We start from the raw sequence: 17,390 nt of genomic DNA, 5'->3' as shown, positions 1-17,390 counted from the left end.
GAAGACGCATCACTTAGCTCCTGCACCAGCCCCCTGCCTGCAGTGCCAGCCATCCTTTCTGAGAAAGAGATCTTTGCTGAAGGGTTAGAAGTGGCCTATCCTGCGGAAGGCGGGGTGTGCAGTCGTTTTCTGTGGCCTGGGCCAGGCTGTTGGCATGCCTGCTGTCCGTCTGGAAGAGGCCAACAGTGCTCAGCTTGCAGGATGGTCAGGGGGCCACACTGGATGCATCCCAGAACTGCATTATGCTGTCCTCGCGGCTGGTGAGCAGCAGCCCTCGCTGTGATGGCTGTGAACCAGGCCCCAATTCCAGAGGTGGGCCAGCTCAGCGCCGCAGGAGGCTGGTTGGGACCTCTCCCGCTGGCTGGCGCTCATGATGCTGGCCCACAGCTTGGCTGGGACAGTGGCGACGTGGCCTGAACAGGTAAGAGTGGACAGAAACTGTCTTAATGCTAAATATGTGCAGGAGAATAATTTTTCTAGTCCTTAACCATACCATTTCACAATACATGACTAAGCAGGAATATCCAAATATGGGTGGGTTACTATGTGAGGAGCTGAGCATATTCTTTATTTGAAACAGAAGCTACATGTCAAGAAAGTTGGAGGATTTAGCGTATGAAAGATGGATTCTACTCAAGCCGTCTGTACTGCATTACCTCTTGGTTCGTACCAACAATATTGTTCTATCTACCACTTGCAATTTCTAAGTCATTTTCTCATTAAATTAGCTGTTGAGCAGGTGTAGCTAAAAGTGTCTTCAATCACTTCTGCCTTAATTTGAGAGAGGAGTTTTGCAAACCATTGAAATTTAATTTTAGAATCTCATTCAGTAGGCTAGAAGAAAAGGAAGGAAAACTGGAATTTTTTGGTTTTGCTTTTACATCTGGTAATACAGTTGGGGCTTTTATAACCAAAGGAAGGTGATAACTGAATAAAATTATGACAGCTCTAACATTAGTAAATTAAAAGGCTTTATATACATTATCAAACTCCCTTTCAGATCAGATCAGATCAGTCACTCAGTCCTGTCCAACTCTTTGCGACCCCATGAATTGCAGCACGCCAGGCCTCCCTGTCCATCACCAACTCCCAGAGTTCACTGAGACTCACGTCCATTGAGTCAACGATGCCATCCAGCCATCTCATCCTCTGTCGTCCCCTTCTCCTCCTGCCTCCAATCCCTCCCAGCATCAGAGTCTTTTCCAATGAGTCAACTCTTCGCATGAGGTGGCCAAAGTACTGGAGTTTCAGCTTTAGCATCATTCCTTCCAAAGAAATCCCAGGGCTAATCTCCTTCAGAATGGACTGGTTGGATCTCCTTGCAGTCCAGGGGACTCTCAAGAGTCTTCTCCAACACCACAGTTCAAAAGCATCAATTCTTCGGTGCTCAGCCTTCTTCACAGTCCAACTCTCACATCCATACACGACCACAGGAAAAACCATAGCCTTGACTAGACAAACCTTTGTTGGCAAAGTAATGTCTCTGCTTTTGAATATGCTATCTAGGTTGGTCATAACTTTCCTTCCAAGGAGTAAGTGTCTTTTAATTTCATGGGTGAAATCACCATCTGTAGTGATTTTGGAGCCCAGAAAAATAAAGTCTGACACTGTTTCCACTGTTTCCCCATCTATTTCCCATGAAGTGGTGGGACCGGATGCCATGATCTTCGTTTTCTGAATGTTGAGCTTTAAGCCAACTTTTTCACTCTCCACTTTCACTTTCATCAAGAGGCTTTTGAGTTCCTCTTCACTTTCTGCCATAAGAGTGGTGTCATCTGCATATATGAGGTTATTGATATTTCTCCTGGTAATCTTGATTCCAGTTTGTGTTTCTTCCAGCCCAGCATTTCTCATGATGTACTCTGCATATAAGTTAAATAAGCAGGGTGACAATATACAGCCTTGACATACTCCTTTTCCTATTTGGAACCAGTCTGTTGTTCCATGTCCAGTTCTAACTGTTGCTTTCTGACCTGCATACAGATTTCTCAAGAGGCAGATCAGGTGGTCTGGTATTCCCATCTCTTTCAGAATTTTCCACAGTTTATTGTGATCCACACAGTCAAAGGCTTTGGCATAGTCAATAAAGCAGAAATAGATGCTTTTCTGGAACTCTCTTGCTTTTTTGGTATAAATGTGGCTATTTGTGTTTTACACAGAAGTCAGTAATATTAAATTATTTAATATTTAATATTAAATATAAATTAAATATATTTAATAAATATAATATTTAAATGCAAATATATATACACTGTGTGTGTGCACACACACATAGAGTGAGAATAAATTAGTTTCCCTAGTTTTTCAACTTTTCTTCCTCATCAGTGGTTTCTTTCAAGGATGTCTTTTATGTCAAGCATCCCAGAATATTGTTTCCCACATCATTTATCATTTAGTTGCCATGTTTTATTCTTTGTTTCACCTGGATAATGTTAATGGACCAATGGTCCCGTACCTAAACAAACTGACCAGAAGGGCTAGAGAAGACTCCATGGGGCTCACAAAAGAAACCTTGTTACTGACATTTCCTTTTTGAACATGGCCTGCTAAGAACTGTTACTGAGTTAATCACCAAATGGAGGTTTGAAATTGACTACTCCACACACATACAAACACACGCGCGTGCACACACACACACACACTCACACTCACACCCAGCCCCACACCCCACAGCCCCCTGACCCCCACAGGTGCAAAATTCCTGTCTCAAGTTGATATCTGTCTTCTACTTAGGGTACTAGACCTTGTCACTTACTTCACCATTGAACAAATATAGAATAATCCATAAACATTAGCATTGCTCCCAAACTATGGTGAGTGTACCAAATAAACCATGAGTCACAAAATGTTTTCTCGAAAGCCAAGCCCATCCTTCATGTGAACAGTTTTTGAAATGGATGCAAACACACTCATGGACAATTCAGTTGCTAATATTTAGAACTTTTCCTGACCTTTGAAACCATTTCTCTTAGGTTTCAGGTCCTACAGTGAACTGAACATAAAGCTTAGAGATGAACAAATGTAAATTAAGTATATTTTCAGTAAATACACTGGAAGAGCATACCGAAGGAAATTTCACATTACTTCATTTTTGAGCTGGAAGTTTTGCTTTTGTATATAGACAGGTGAATACACAAACAAACACAGTTACACTTACACCTGTTGGTACACACATGCCTTGTCTTTACTAAAAATAGGCTAACATTCTGGATTGGATGATTTTTGGTGGCATAGTGTAACCAAACTTTTATCTATCAGGAATTTTTAAAGTCTGTCTTTTGGGATCTCCACTCATTCCTATCAGATTTGTTTCTGAGTAGGTTCCCTTTTGATGGTCAGAATCAATATTAAGAAACATATTCACTATCAGGTAGATGTCAACATCTGTTTTAGTTTTATTATTATTATTTTTTTTTTAGCAGCAGAACAGCACAGATTTCTTGGTAATTTATTTTTGCTATCAGTAACTTTCCATTTTTTCCCTGCTGCCCTTTTGAAATACATTTAAATCTTCCTTAAAATATAGTGAATACTCTTCTAGAGAATGCCTAACTTTATTTTAATTCCTTTGATTTGTAGTGCATAGCTTTAGCAATCTGTCTCAACATATTATTTGTTTTCATTTTTGAAGTTATATGTTGAGAACAGATCTCAGAAGTTTGCTTTTTAGGATAACTTCCTAGACTATCAGGTTTCTACTTAGGACTCATTACCTTCTGACTAGTGTAACTTTCACGCAGTTTCATAAATTTAGTAAAATTTTTGAAATTTTCAAAATTTTCATAAAATTTCGTTTTATTATCATAAGGAATGGCATGGGATGATTCTGGGTTCCTAGATTTCTATATACTTAATGTACTAAGGAAGAAGCTGCAGCTTCAAAGTAGAGGCTCAGGATGCAGTCGGGTCGGGGCAGTGATAGAATCAATGCGTTTTGTCAGTGGTGGTAGCTGGGGCTTGGATAGGCAATGCTGCCAAAGGTCACCTCATGTCTAAAAGCAAGACCACTGGTATTTTTACAGAAACTATTGCACGGGTGCTGCTCTAAACGCTTGTCTTTTCTTTCCCAGTTGAGCTCACATCAAGTCCTGTAGGGGAGTAGATGTTGATTTTCTTGGGGAGTCAATCCATCATTGCTGAGAGTGTCAGAGCAGGTGCCAGGTGATGGCAGAGTTTCGATTCACTACTGCAAACATAACATCACTTGGTTACTTCCTTCCAAGTAATCCGCTAGGTAATGCGTCTTGTAAATCTCACATAAACAAGGGTAGTTTTCAAAGAAAATAAGAAAACAACTGTGACAGTTAATGTGTTGTCCGCATTCATAGGGGTTTTGACCACGAAAGCACTTTGAAATTTTCAAGATGATCTGTGTGTGTGTGTGTGTGTGTATTTTATCAGTCCTCCATGCTGTGCTTAGTTCAGTCTACAATCTTGGAAATGATTCCTTTCTTTCCAAGATCCAAGTCATTACTGTGAATAATTAAAAAGCAGAGCTCTACCCTATTGGTAACTTCTTTTGACCTTGAAATAATCCCATTTCCTGGCACTGTTGTGGTCATCATGCCTGACCCTTCCCCCAATTCCCAGGCTCTGACCAGCTTCCTGCCTATGGTGGGTCAGCACTTTAGGCACACACTTTCCTTGTTGAAATGTTTCCTGGTGAGATAAATATAATATTACATGTGCATGCACTTCCTTACTGTGTTCCTCTTCTGTGCCAATTACGTATCTTTAATTAATCTTTTGTGTCTATTTTTTCTTAACTTAGACTTTATTCTCCAGAAAAACTGAATTTGTGAAGCATCAGTTAGTGTCCTGCCCCAAACGTTCTCTCATCTCTCAAGGTGCAAGCCTAGCGCTAGACTTTCCTTTTTTCATGCTGCATAGAAATTCTGTGACATTCATTGTGCTATTTCCGGTAGATGCCCAATAAATCTTGCTGAACTGAAACATGCATTTCTTTTATTAAAATATAAGCTCCCTGGGGATAGGGTTTGTGCCTTAGTGCAACCTGCAGTGTGCATTTGGTATTATTTTAAAAATCTGCCTTTTTTTGATTAACAGATTGATTTGATAAACAATTTTGCTTGAGTTTCTCTTTTTTAGAAAGGTCAAATACTTGATTTGTCTAAAACCTTGCAAGTGCTCTATTTTAGACAGTCATTCCTAAAAGGGATTTGCTATGCTGTGCTTAGTCTCTCAGTTGTGTCGGATTCTGTGACCCCATGGACTATAGCCTGCCAGGCTCCTCTGTCAATGGGGATTCTCCATGCAAGAATACTGGAGTGGGTTGCCATGCCCTCCTCCAGGGTATCTTCCCAGTGCAGGGATCGAACTCGGTCTCCCACATTGCAGTCGGATTCGGAGCTACCAGGGAAGTCCTAAAGGGATTTAGGTATCTTCTTACTATGTCACTGTCCTTTTTCTGGTTCCTCTAGATTTTACTGTGTGTATCTTATGGGGAGATAAAGCATTTGTCCAGTCTGCTTCTTTATAGGAATAACTGAAAGGGCAATAATTCGGCATTTGCTAGTTTTTAAAAAATGGAAGGAAGGGGAGGCTTTTAATTGTATGGGAAATTTAATTAGATTTAGACTAATTAAATTCATTTTTTATATTAACATGTTCACAAATATTATTGCATCTCGTTAGATTTCATTCTTCTAGCCTTACTGAACAATATTCAGTAGTAGTTTCAGATTACAATAAGTTCATTATGAAGATAAGGTGGAATTAGTGTAGGAAGCTCAGCTGGTTGAAGGGGTCTGTACTTTAATTACTGCAGAGGGTGTGCATATTAATTACAACACAAGTGGTATTTACTGTACCTCAGGAACATATGACAGGGTAAAGATACTGACAGCACCAGCTAATAAACTCAGTATGATAATGAGGAGAAAAGACCATAAAAATAGAAGGAAATAAAATTATTCATAAAGTATATTGATCCCAAAGTAAAGACATTAAGCTCTGATGAAGGGCAACAAAAGGGAAGCTCCTCACTTTATCAAACAAATAACCAAAGTAGAGAAATGTTAGCAGGGAGACAGATTGTCATTATACTGGTCACATGATCACACTCTAGAGAGTACACAGGAGCCATAAAATGGGAGATTTTTTAATAAATCAGCAGAAAGCCATACTGTCACCTGCAGGAACCGAGGTCGCAGTGGCTGAGGACAGCTCCTGGGAGTGGAGAGGATGGATATGCTGCAGTGCAAACGCTAAGGAACCGCACACACACAAAGTCCGGTTCAGGAGCCATCACACCCTCGGGAAGAGCAAGGGGGCACCTACATATCCTGTGGAATAGCTCTCAGAAGCAGTCCAGAGACTATCACCCACTTTCCCCTGTGCTTTGAAATCATCAGCTATGATTTTGAGGAGGTGAAGGGAAACCAGTGGGTCTTGGTTGAATAATTGTTCCCAGGAAGTGCTCGTTTCTGTCATGATCCTGTCTAAATCTCAACGGAAGTTCAAATTTTGGCCTAGAGTGATTAAATCTGAAGCTTTATTTATTTATTTTTTTGTTTTACATGTGCCTTCCAAAGGAATGGTCAGTTTTCAAACAATTGTTTAGTCAACTACTAACACTTATAAGCAAGCTCATTTTAGAAAAAATAAATAAATAAATAAAACTACCCAACATGCTAATTCTTCCTTTACATCAAATAATTAACACAGTCAGGTTTTTCTGCTAAGTATTTGTTATTTTGGAGTTTATTAGCCAGGCTGCCACAGATACTGCTCATAGCTGATATATGGGAAAAAAAAGGACATAAGTTGACTATTTATTTTAACACATGAAATGATGATGTGAACAAAACTCTGCATTGCTTTAAGTTAATTTTATAAGGAAAACATTTTTTTGTGGGCATATGTATGAATTTACTATATATTGGAAAAATGTGATATATGTTTGTATATATGAATTTGAATGTATATATTGGGTTGATCAGAAAGTTCATTTGGGTTTTTCTGTAACATCTTATAATATTATAATAGCATCTTAGAATATAATATGCTATTATAATTTTATAATATCATCTTAGAATAGAATATTGAGGTAAAAACACCTCCAAAGAATAATAGTAAACCTAGAGAAAAATGAGAGAAGGGCATACTTTGGGTAGTGCATAACCTGGGCCCACCTCTTGGTGACACAATTAGATTTTTCTGGAGACAAGAAGTAAAAGAATATAGTCCTCAGTTTCGTTGAAATCTATAAGATCATGAACCAAAAGGATTAGGCATAAAATTAAGAATGAACTTGTGGGAAAATCTCACTTTGAAACTTAGGCAAGACAAAAGGAATAACCGATTCGCTCAGATATGAAGTATTTTGATTTATGCCTCCTCTAGCAGAAATGATGACAGCCCTGGACACCATCATGAAGTAGGGGTGCCATCTTGTTTTCAGTTTCTCCCTCTGCCCTTTTCAAGGTCTTACTCTTATCCCTGATACATTCCAGTGGTTTCAAACTAGTATTTCTCTCCTTTGATGGAAGGTTTGAAAAGGTCTTTCACTCACATTAAGGAAAAATATAGCCAGGAATATTCTTATTTTAAGAGCACAGTGCTCCATGTGAGCTCACATGTTATAACTTGACTGTTAATGAAGTAGTTGTATAGATAAGTGGAAAAATCCACCTGAAATCACCCAAAGCTATCAAATATGCATATGATGGACATGAAAGGTCAAACGTAGAACATAGGGAAAAGAGGTGGTAATTCACGTTTTGTAATTGTTGTTGTTGCGAAATGGGTTACTTTTTAAAATGTTATTGGAGTATAGTTGATTCACAATGTTGTTTTAGTTTCAGGTATACAGCAAAGTGAATCAATTATACATATACATCTATCTGCTCTCTTTTTAGATTCTTTTCCTATATAGGCCATTACAGAGCGTTGATTAGAGTTCCCTGTGGAAATTGGTTACTTTCTCCGATATATGTGTGCTAGTATAATGTTTGGAGAAGGAAATGGCAACCCACTCCAGTATTCTTGCCTGGAGAATCCCAGGGACGGCGGAGCCTGGTGGGCTGCCGTCTATGGGGTCGCACAGAGTCGGACACGACTGAAGTGACTTAGCAGCAGCAGCAGTATAATGTTAAGGCACCAAAGCTGTGGTGCTATTTGGTACCTGGAATGTGGTGGGTAGGTGTTTGATAAATATTTATTGAGTAAATAGATAACAAATGATCGAATGATTGAATGAGTCGGAGGCTCAGGTGATGTCTTATTAGTCCTTGAAAATCACTGGCAGTGTTTCTGCTATGCTGAGTGAACTGGGTACTGGCTATTACACTGGCCATGAGCTTTTGTGCTAGCAGTCCCTAATTACAGTATCTCTGTCATCACCTGAGAAGTGAATACCGGCTGGAGGATTATCACTGTCGGGTAACTAGGCCCTTGCCTTGTGTTTGGATGTAAAGTATGTAGGTCATAATGGGAGACTGATGCACTTGTATTGAAATCTGGACCATGAAGCTGTCTGCAACTCACCCCTTGGGAGGTTCAAACAGCTTTATGCTAAGTATAAAAAGCTTTAGCAGACTTTCAGTTATCAAGATGTTGACGTATTTTTTGTTGCTGTTGTTCGGAATATCTTGACACTTGGAAACAAAAGAATGTTTTAGGTGCATACCAATTATGTGTATGAGTTTCTTGGAAACAGATGGAAAATTCCAAGCCCATGACCCCCTATCAACCAGGATTTAGGATGGGCTAAGTTGAGTATCATCCTGATTTCCTGTGAGTGCTTCTGGATGTCTGATATGACTTGACTTCTCTTTGTCAAGGTTAAAAAGTTTTCCCCTTTGTATGATTTTTCCTGGTCCCTTTCACAAGGTTCCTGCTGCCCTTGTGCCATCTCACTGCCCTTAGCTTCTTCCCTTTCTTTGTATACATTGCTTCATTGATACGTAGTTCATTGTTCACCATTGTTTTTCATCCTCCCATCTAACTTGGTTCTGATATTATTTTTACAATTTATATTTTTGTCTTTTTTTTTGTATTTTTACTGGCTAATTTTTGAACTTGCCATTGAGGAACTGCTCTTTTCTTTTTCAGCAGAGAAAGAGTTAAGTTTGTTGAGAAACTAGTTTGGGGACATCAATCAATCAATGCCCATTTAAGAAAGAAGCGTGGTTTTTAGCATCCTCCATTTATTTCTTCTTTGAATTATGAGGAGATAAGGAATATTTGATGTAGTTTATTAAATAGACATGGATTCTGATGTTCAATAGATCTTAGATAAAAGGATTTAGGAATTAAAATAGCAGTGAAACAAAATGAGCTGTGCCATCTAAAGACGGGGGTAACAGCCTAAATCATCAAGCTAAGAAAATAGTTATTTTTACATTTGGAATAAGTATATAGGCAGTCTCACCACACCATATTGGTTAAAATTAAATATTTACATTTAAACAAATAAGTGATCTTTTAAAATATGATATTACATTTGACCCAATATGCTTTGTAATCTCTGCAGTTATAGGGAGCCACAAAATCCTATGTTTCAGCCTCATAGAACATCTTGTTGATGTTCACTGCAGTGGAGCAAAAATTAAAGGAAGTCCCCAAAGCATTTGAACCTTAGTGCAGAATTTAAGTTCTTTAAGCACCTCAAGCTCCATGTAATTTCATAGATTAAAGTTTTAAGAGGTTAAGTTTCTGGTATAACAAATTTGTGTTTGTGTACATTGATAATTAGGAAAAAGTATTTCATGAAATTCTGAGGAGGTAAGATTAAATGGTTAATTAAAAATTATAACGTTCTAATCAATAAAAGAGATGAATATGATTGTTCTTGCCATTCTATTTCTTGGGCCTTGTAAATCTTGATAAATTCTCTTCTACTTTTTTAAAAGATCATGTTATATATTCATTTACCACAAAGTGGGAGCCATAGTCAAGGTTTCCTATAAGTTTTAGGTTCTAGAGCTCCAAAGACTGTGCTCAAATAATAATTCATTGAGAAATCTCAAAAATGTCTCATAGAATATAATAGTAATAGAAATAAAGGAACACAAAAGGCAAGTGTGATAGAAGATTCACAAATCTCTCAGGAATTGTTGAATTGATCAACATCCCTAGGGACTATTGAGAAGAGGGAAGGTATCATGCTTGTATTTGATTTAACAATAAAAAAAACACTAAAGCAAACTGTTTGATTTCATATGGGAAAGGTCATTTTTTCAGTTACCTTCTCTGAAACAGTCCCACCCTCTGTTCCTTCATTCCTGTTACAATTAGTCATTACCTACTATTGCTTGTGGTTTGTTGGCAATTCCTAACTGCAATCTGTTGCTCTGTGACAGATCGACTCTTTTAGCCCAGACTCATTCCTGAATTCAGCCAAAATTAAAATATATATATGTGTGTGTATGTGTATGTACATACACACATATACACATGCATATACTGTCTAAGTCACATTCTTCTGGCTAATGGGGCAGATCATTCTTTAAAAAGGTGCTCTTAAGGAAGACCATTAATGAACCCTGCATGTATAGAATAAAAATGAGAAGTATTAAGGAACTCCCTCTGCAGAATGAGTTCAGAATGCACATATGTAGATGGTAGAATTTGAAGTATATTCATTTACTCTCGTCACTTTTAAAGGAGATAATTTCAGGGCAGTATTTTTGTTAGAGAAGAGGAGTTGCTTCTGAGCCTACAGAAGAGAATTTGTAGAAATCTTGTTTACACCCACACATATAAAGATGTGTACACACAGCACTACGTTTAAATAATTCCAGTAAGATTCATATTGCTAGGGTTTTTCAGAAAAAGAAATTAAAGTTTTGTTGCAATCAATTTAACAGTCAGAGCTTTAGTGTAGCAAAATATATGCTTCATAGCCCTTCAAGATTTACGCAGTTTGTACATATAGATATATGCTGTATATATTTTGAAGTGATACGTATGTTGAATTTTTTTCCTCACTTAAAACCATGCTGCATAATTGATTGGGAGAGTTACTCTCGTCACAGTCTATTTTTGCAGCAAAGCAGAGGCTATTCGAGATGCTTGTGGGTTTTTTTTTCCTTAAATGCTTTACTTTATTGCAAGGAAAAGGAAAACTAGTCATTATATAGCATAATACTATTCTTCAGTAATTTTTTCTGAACAATGCTGAGTTAAGTAACATTGTTGCATGGCAAGATCAATATGTAACATTTTTTCCATTAGCCTTTGGTGTTACTGTTGTCTGACTCAGTGCGACTGTATTTGGTGAAACACACACACAATCATACACACTCACATGCTCCCTGACGTTTTAAAAATGTATAGTCCCTTGAGTTTGCTACCTTACAGATCCAAGGAACAGCTTGCTTCTCAACATTTATATATAATAAGATTGTCTCAATCACAAGACCAGGGTCACAAGAGTTGCCAAATTAAAAAATTGGTGGTCTAGTGAGGAAAACACTGCTTAACCAAAAGGCAGATGTTTCACTCTATGTTATACATTGGTGGAATATCTTCAATTTGTCACCATCATTTTCTCAAAGTATAAATTAGCCACTGTCATGATTCCTATTTCCATTTCATGTTTTTAAAGGGCCCCCCTTGTTTGACTCCTGGGAAACTACCAGCTTTCTTCACTCTAAAAAATGAGACAAGGTAGTCATTTATGAGAAATTACTGTAACCATTTGATAAATATTTAAAAAATCTTTTTCAAGCTCAGTTTGTAAGGAGGCTGTAGGTATTATGGTTATAATGCAACTTTACAAATAAATCCATGGCAGCTGATGCAGAATTTAAATAGTATATCAATATACACATGTGATAGGGGCTAGAAAATACCATATGTAGGATTAGGTTGCAAAATGCTTGCGTATTTAGTCTAATTACTCTTCTTACCAAATCCTTTAATGAATAAAAAGAAGAGTTCTTAAACACAGAAATGTGGAAACTGAGAACTGAAAATGTTACCTGCAAGTAACCAAGGGATGTAGAAAGGGGAAGCTCTATTACACTTTGTTTTGTATTAGTACTGCCTTTATAGAGACTCGGTATAATCTTTCTCCAAAATTAAAAGGGTTTTTTGTCTGCAATTAACTTTTTTCCCAAAACTGTAACTTTACAAGACTTGATAAGAAAAATTATGTAATACACTAATTTATTAGAACGTTACATAAGATTATAGTCTACTTTTAACATGATATCATTGTATGTAGACTCCAAAGACTATCAGATTATTCGGATTTTACTAGATCTGAATAAATAACAGAAAACACACAGAAACTAATTCAAACATATTTCTTTGTTCTGGTAAATTACTACATATGCCTCTAGCTTCCTAGTATCTGTGGTTCTATAAAAGGAGACTTTTTTTTTTGCCCTCCCAGTGTGTTTTATCCACCATTTAAAAACACATTTGAAATATATTGCAATCGTGTGAGAAGTGACATAAATACATTTGGTGATTAATATTTATTTGATCAACTGTGAGTGCAACAGTATGACTTCTAATTTGAAACCACACAAGCTTCCTTTTCAGCAATCCTGCCTTTCAAAGCCTTTCATTTGCTATAGCACAGGCTGATCTTGGAAAGAGAATTTGTTAGATGTACTTTTCCCTTCTCTTTTTCCAACTTAACTGTTGAAAGAGGAGAGTGGGCATTTCGCCTTCTTTCCAGGTATGCCATATTGAAACTTGTAAGAGGTGTGAGTGGATGGGGAAACTCTTCGAGTCTAGGCCTCCGGGTGATTCCTGAGGGCTCACCCTGTTGAAACTTGTTCCAGCGTGTGTGTATTTAAAGGTCTACATGTACATTGTCCGCAGTATGTAAATATGCTCCCACACACATTCCGTAAAAATGGCAGAGTGGATGTCAGGAAGACATCTCCGATCTTAAATAATGTCTCTGTTCTCTCTCATGTTATTATTCCCATTGTTTTATTTCTATCCCCTGTGCTTGTGGTGTCTTTTGTGGCGCTTCAGCGGTGATGAGATGGGCGGGTGAGCGGCTTCCTCTAGAACTGATGCCAGCTGGTTTGGAGGACTGGCAGACCCTCAACTCTCCTTCTCTCCACCACATTGGAGACTGACTTTATTATCTGCCACAGCTCCATGCCATGCACAGTCTCCAATGGCCCAGAATGCCGGCACGTAACACAGCCCCATTCACCGTCGCACTTATTTTGATTTAGTCATAACTTTAGGAATTGCCTTTTAACAACAACTACAGAAAAAAAGTGAGGGTCATCTACTTCTAATGCTGGAAACCCTGTGATAATCTGTTCCATGCATTCAAATGAAAATATGACTTCTTGGCAGAGAATAGCATTATAATGTAAAATCCCATATGCTGTTATACAGTATGTTGCAATCTGTTTTACGGCTGCCTCTATTCTAACGAGTGAATACTGCCAATAAAGCAATTGAAGATAACACTAATTGCTTATTTCTGTGATCCATAATTTTTATGGCTGCCTTATAGCTCTTTAGTCAAATAGATGCTTTTTGGCCTTTAAGATCTAGAACTCATGTACTGCAGTGATTGAAACTGGAAATGTACATGCTGGCCTGAGAGGCTTGTACTTGATGGACAGAATGCTACAGAAAATAATGGAAAGATACAAAAATATATGGAAGTCTTACACTGGCTCCAACAGGTAAACACAAATTTTATCAATATTTAGGTAATAAATGGCTGTGTTTGAAACTGAATTAGGCTGTTAGGTCTTTATTAGCTTCATTCATTTGGGGGCCTGTTGAATGCAAAAATGACCGTAGAGTGGTGGTGGTTTGATCCTGGGTTTTGCCACATATTGACAATATGATTTTGTGATCTTGAGCCAGTAATTCAACTTTTCTGAGTTTAGGTTCCTCTTAGGAATGCTTTGATGATTAACTGGATGGGTACATACTTCAGTGACTATATTGTACCCATGTTAATGATTGTCTGCTTGATTCTTAACCTAGATCATACATCATTTGTTCAAGGATTGTTCCAGTCTTTTGCCCCTCAAAGATCATGGACCAGCAGCCCCAGCTGCTTGGGAGCTTGGTAAAGATGTAGGATCTCTTTCCACCCAGACCTGCTGACCAGACTCTTCCCTTTTTCAGAATCCCTAGGTGATTAGTATACACACTAGCCTAACTTGCTTCATAGATGAGAGAGTTCAGATGCAGCAAGGTGAAGTGATTTTCACAAGGTCCACAGTGCATTCAGAATTAAGCCAGGACAAGAACCCAGGTCGTCATACCCTACATCTAATCCACACTGTCTCTCCACCTTAAAATATAGAAGGTTTAATTTTATCGTGTGACAGATTTCAGATTAACTACATGGGCTCAAAAGTGGGCAACATGTTTGTAGCTTAAAATAGTTTAAGTCAGAAAAGCCATCTGTTTCTGCTTTATTTGGTCAGATAGAAAAAATAAGAATCAAAGCAGACAATCAATAGGTTGTATTACTGAGCTTAAAATATATAAAATGTGTCTAGAATACCCATAGATTTCTATTCGTGAAGTTCAGTGGACACATTCTCAAATTGAAGGATTTAAGATATATGCCCTTAAATAAAGTGCACGTGCAAAGATCACAGGGACCTACCATTCTATTTTTTCTACTTGTATCCAGCTTTCTAGCTATTATGATCTCTTTGATAGGAAAAAGAGATGATGCATATGTATAAGTAAGTATTTATTTCTCCTGTTGCAATAGGAATATAAATGTGCTGTGCCCAAATGGAGGTGCAAAAGGATTTTACAAACAATAGCTTAAAAATGCTCACAATTCCCTGATGAGATATATACTCTAGTTCTGAAAAAATAGCCCTAGATCAGTTTAATCATAATATATATATATATAAAACCTGTATATATGTTATTGAACACATTGATAATGTTGCATTTATTAAGAGCTGAGCATTGTGAACATGTAAAATTATCTCATTTAATATTCACCGAAGCTCTATGGGATGCTATTATAATCCTCATTTTATTAGTGAGTGATGACCCTCAGGTTGGGAGGGGTCAAGAAATGAATGTGCCCAACGACACACAGCTGCAAGATACAACAGAGAGAGAAACATCAGGAATAAAGAGTTTAAGTAAATCTTCCAAATTAATGTTGTGACTTGGGAGTAAAATGTTTGAGTCCCAGTTTCTCAGGTTCTGATATCATAGAGGTCTTCTCTAGATGTGAATTTCTACCATAATTTTGTTCAGTGAGGCTGGGATGGTGGTGACCTTTTCTTCCTTTTGCCCCAAGCACACAGGTGGGTGGGACAGCTGAGGTTCCGGACTCCTTGGAGGAGCCTGTAGCTAGAGAAAGAAGGAACCTTAAGCTCATCTCCTCTCCACAGTCGGTCTCTGCTTCCCCAGTGATGCTGAGTCTGGGTTCTTGGTTCAAAGACTGTTCTCTCTAGAACTGAGATTGACTACAAATAAGGTTTTGTTAAAAATGCCAACATAACTTGCCAATGAAAAGTGCTTACTTTTCATACTTTCTTAATGAAATCAGCTGCACAGGCTTTCCACAGAGAGATGAACATTGAAGCCAGGAGGAAGAGACAGAGTTACCCACAATAGTTCTAGATACAGCTGTGGGAGCTGCTTTATGACTGAAAGTGTGGAATTGAGGAGAAATGCTTGAAAGAAAAGCAAGGAGCACAAATGAAAGTAATTGAGAAAGTGAAAGTAATTGAGAAAGTCTAGGTAAAATACTTGTTAATAAGAAAATGGTAAAAATGATTGATCTGGAAAAAGAACGAAATCTCAGGCATACAAGAAAACTCATGAAATTCACCACCCCTGTTTTACAGGACACACTGGGCTCCATGCTAATAGTCCTTGTGTGGAATCTCTAAAGCTGCACCTTGCCAAATGTTCACTGTTACTATATGTGAAACCTCATCACGAAAGGAATATGATCAGAAAAAAGGAATATTGCAACCAGCTGTAACCTCTAGCACTCAAGTATCTCACCTTAAGAGACAAACCCTGTTACTTAATTCCAACACTTCGTAACACCTCACAGAAAAAGATAGTTTTTGTCTTTTCTTTTTCATTTTTTATTTCTTCTTTTTTTTATTAGGTGACTAGATTCTACATTATCTTAGAGTTCTAGTTTTGACTACCTGATTTTTTTTTTTAAATACTGGAGAAAAGACCAGTTTAAATATCTCCAGCCTCCCAATAAGACATTTGAATATATTGCAGTATTTATGATACTTACAGAATGTTATTAATGAAAATTTTCAGAGAAAAAGAGTAATAAATCATCTCTTGGGTACAAAAAGAAGTAACCTATCACAAAATTCTGATTTTTTAGAAGAAACCTCATGTAATGTGCAGCCTATCATGATTAGAGAAACAATGATTCTTCATTCTTTTTACTTTAAATTCTGGCTAATTTTTAAAACCTTTCTGCTTTACTTTAGAAATAGGACTCTGGCATTGCCTTCCTGTTGGGCTCTGATCAGCTTGATTTTTCTCCTACACCAAAGGGCTTTTATTTCATCTTTTTTGTGAAATTGGCTAGTTTCCTAAAGTTACTCTTCTATTATAATTTAACACATTAAAAGAGTAAGAAAAAAAGGGAGATCTAATGTGGTATTATTTTATTACTACATAAAACTCCATTGTCAGAACAGAAGATACAGGAAAGGCTCTGCACACAGATGGCTAAAAAGTTAAAGCTGAGTAAATGATCAGAGAGAGAGAAAAACAGAATTGTGTTACAGTCGATGTTCCTCGATATTATTTTGTATGCATGTCTTTGAATTTGAAATTCAAATAAGGCTTATATATATATATACACATAATTAAAACAATTTTTTGTTAAACAAGCAGACCAGATATCCAAATAAGAAGATGCTGTTGGAATTATAGGGATTAATATGAACAAACTTAACCCTTTTTAACTTACCATCACGTAACATTTCCCGCTTACATGCCACTAGGATTCTGGGCAGGGCCAGCTGGGGGCAGCTTGGAGGGGTGCAGAGGGAAGGGGCACGTGAGGGAGAGGAATAATAGAAACCTTTTTACTGTATTGATGTGAAATGAAAAGTAATTCAGAAATGCAATTTAGTGATGACCTCTCCTCTGGGTGGCTATGAAAAACAGCCTTGTTTTCTTTTTATAAAGAAATGCTGGCATGCTTGACTTTAGTGAATCAAGAGAATTGTTTGGCAAATAACAGTGATGGTGTGTGTCCTTGTCAGAACACCTGCTGTATTCTCCCAGCAAACACTGGGGCCATGGCGTCTCTCCTCTAATGACACCTCATCAATCCGCTCCTATCAATGTCCCAGCCATGGAGGTGACTTCGAGTGCTCAGAAGCCTTAGAAAATGTCAACGTTTTGGGAGAAAAGGTCAGTCACAGCTTCCCCCCCCACCTCCCCTGCCAAGCCACCGT

The sequence above is a fragment of the Bos indicus genome, chromosome 11 (genome assembly GCF_029378745.1).
Source record: "Bos indicus isolate NIAB-ARS_2022 breed Sahiwal x Tharparkar chromosome 11, NIAB-ARS_B.indTharparkar_mat_pri_1.0, whole genome shotgun sequence".
NCBI lineage: Eukaryota > Metazoa > Chordata > Mammalia > Artiodactyla > Bovidae > Bos > Bos indicus.
The sequence above is the reverse complement of the archived record's forward strand: the minus strand, read 5'-3'. Positions refer to the sequence as shown.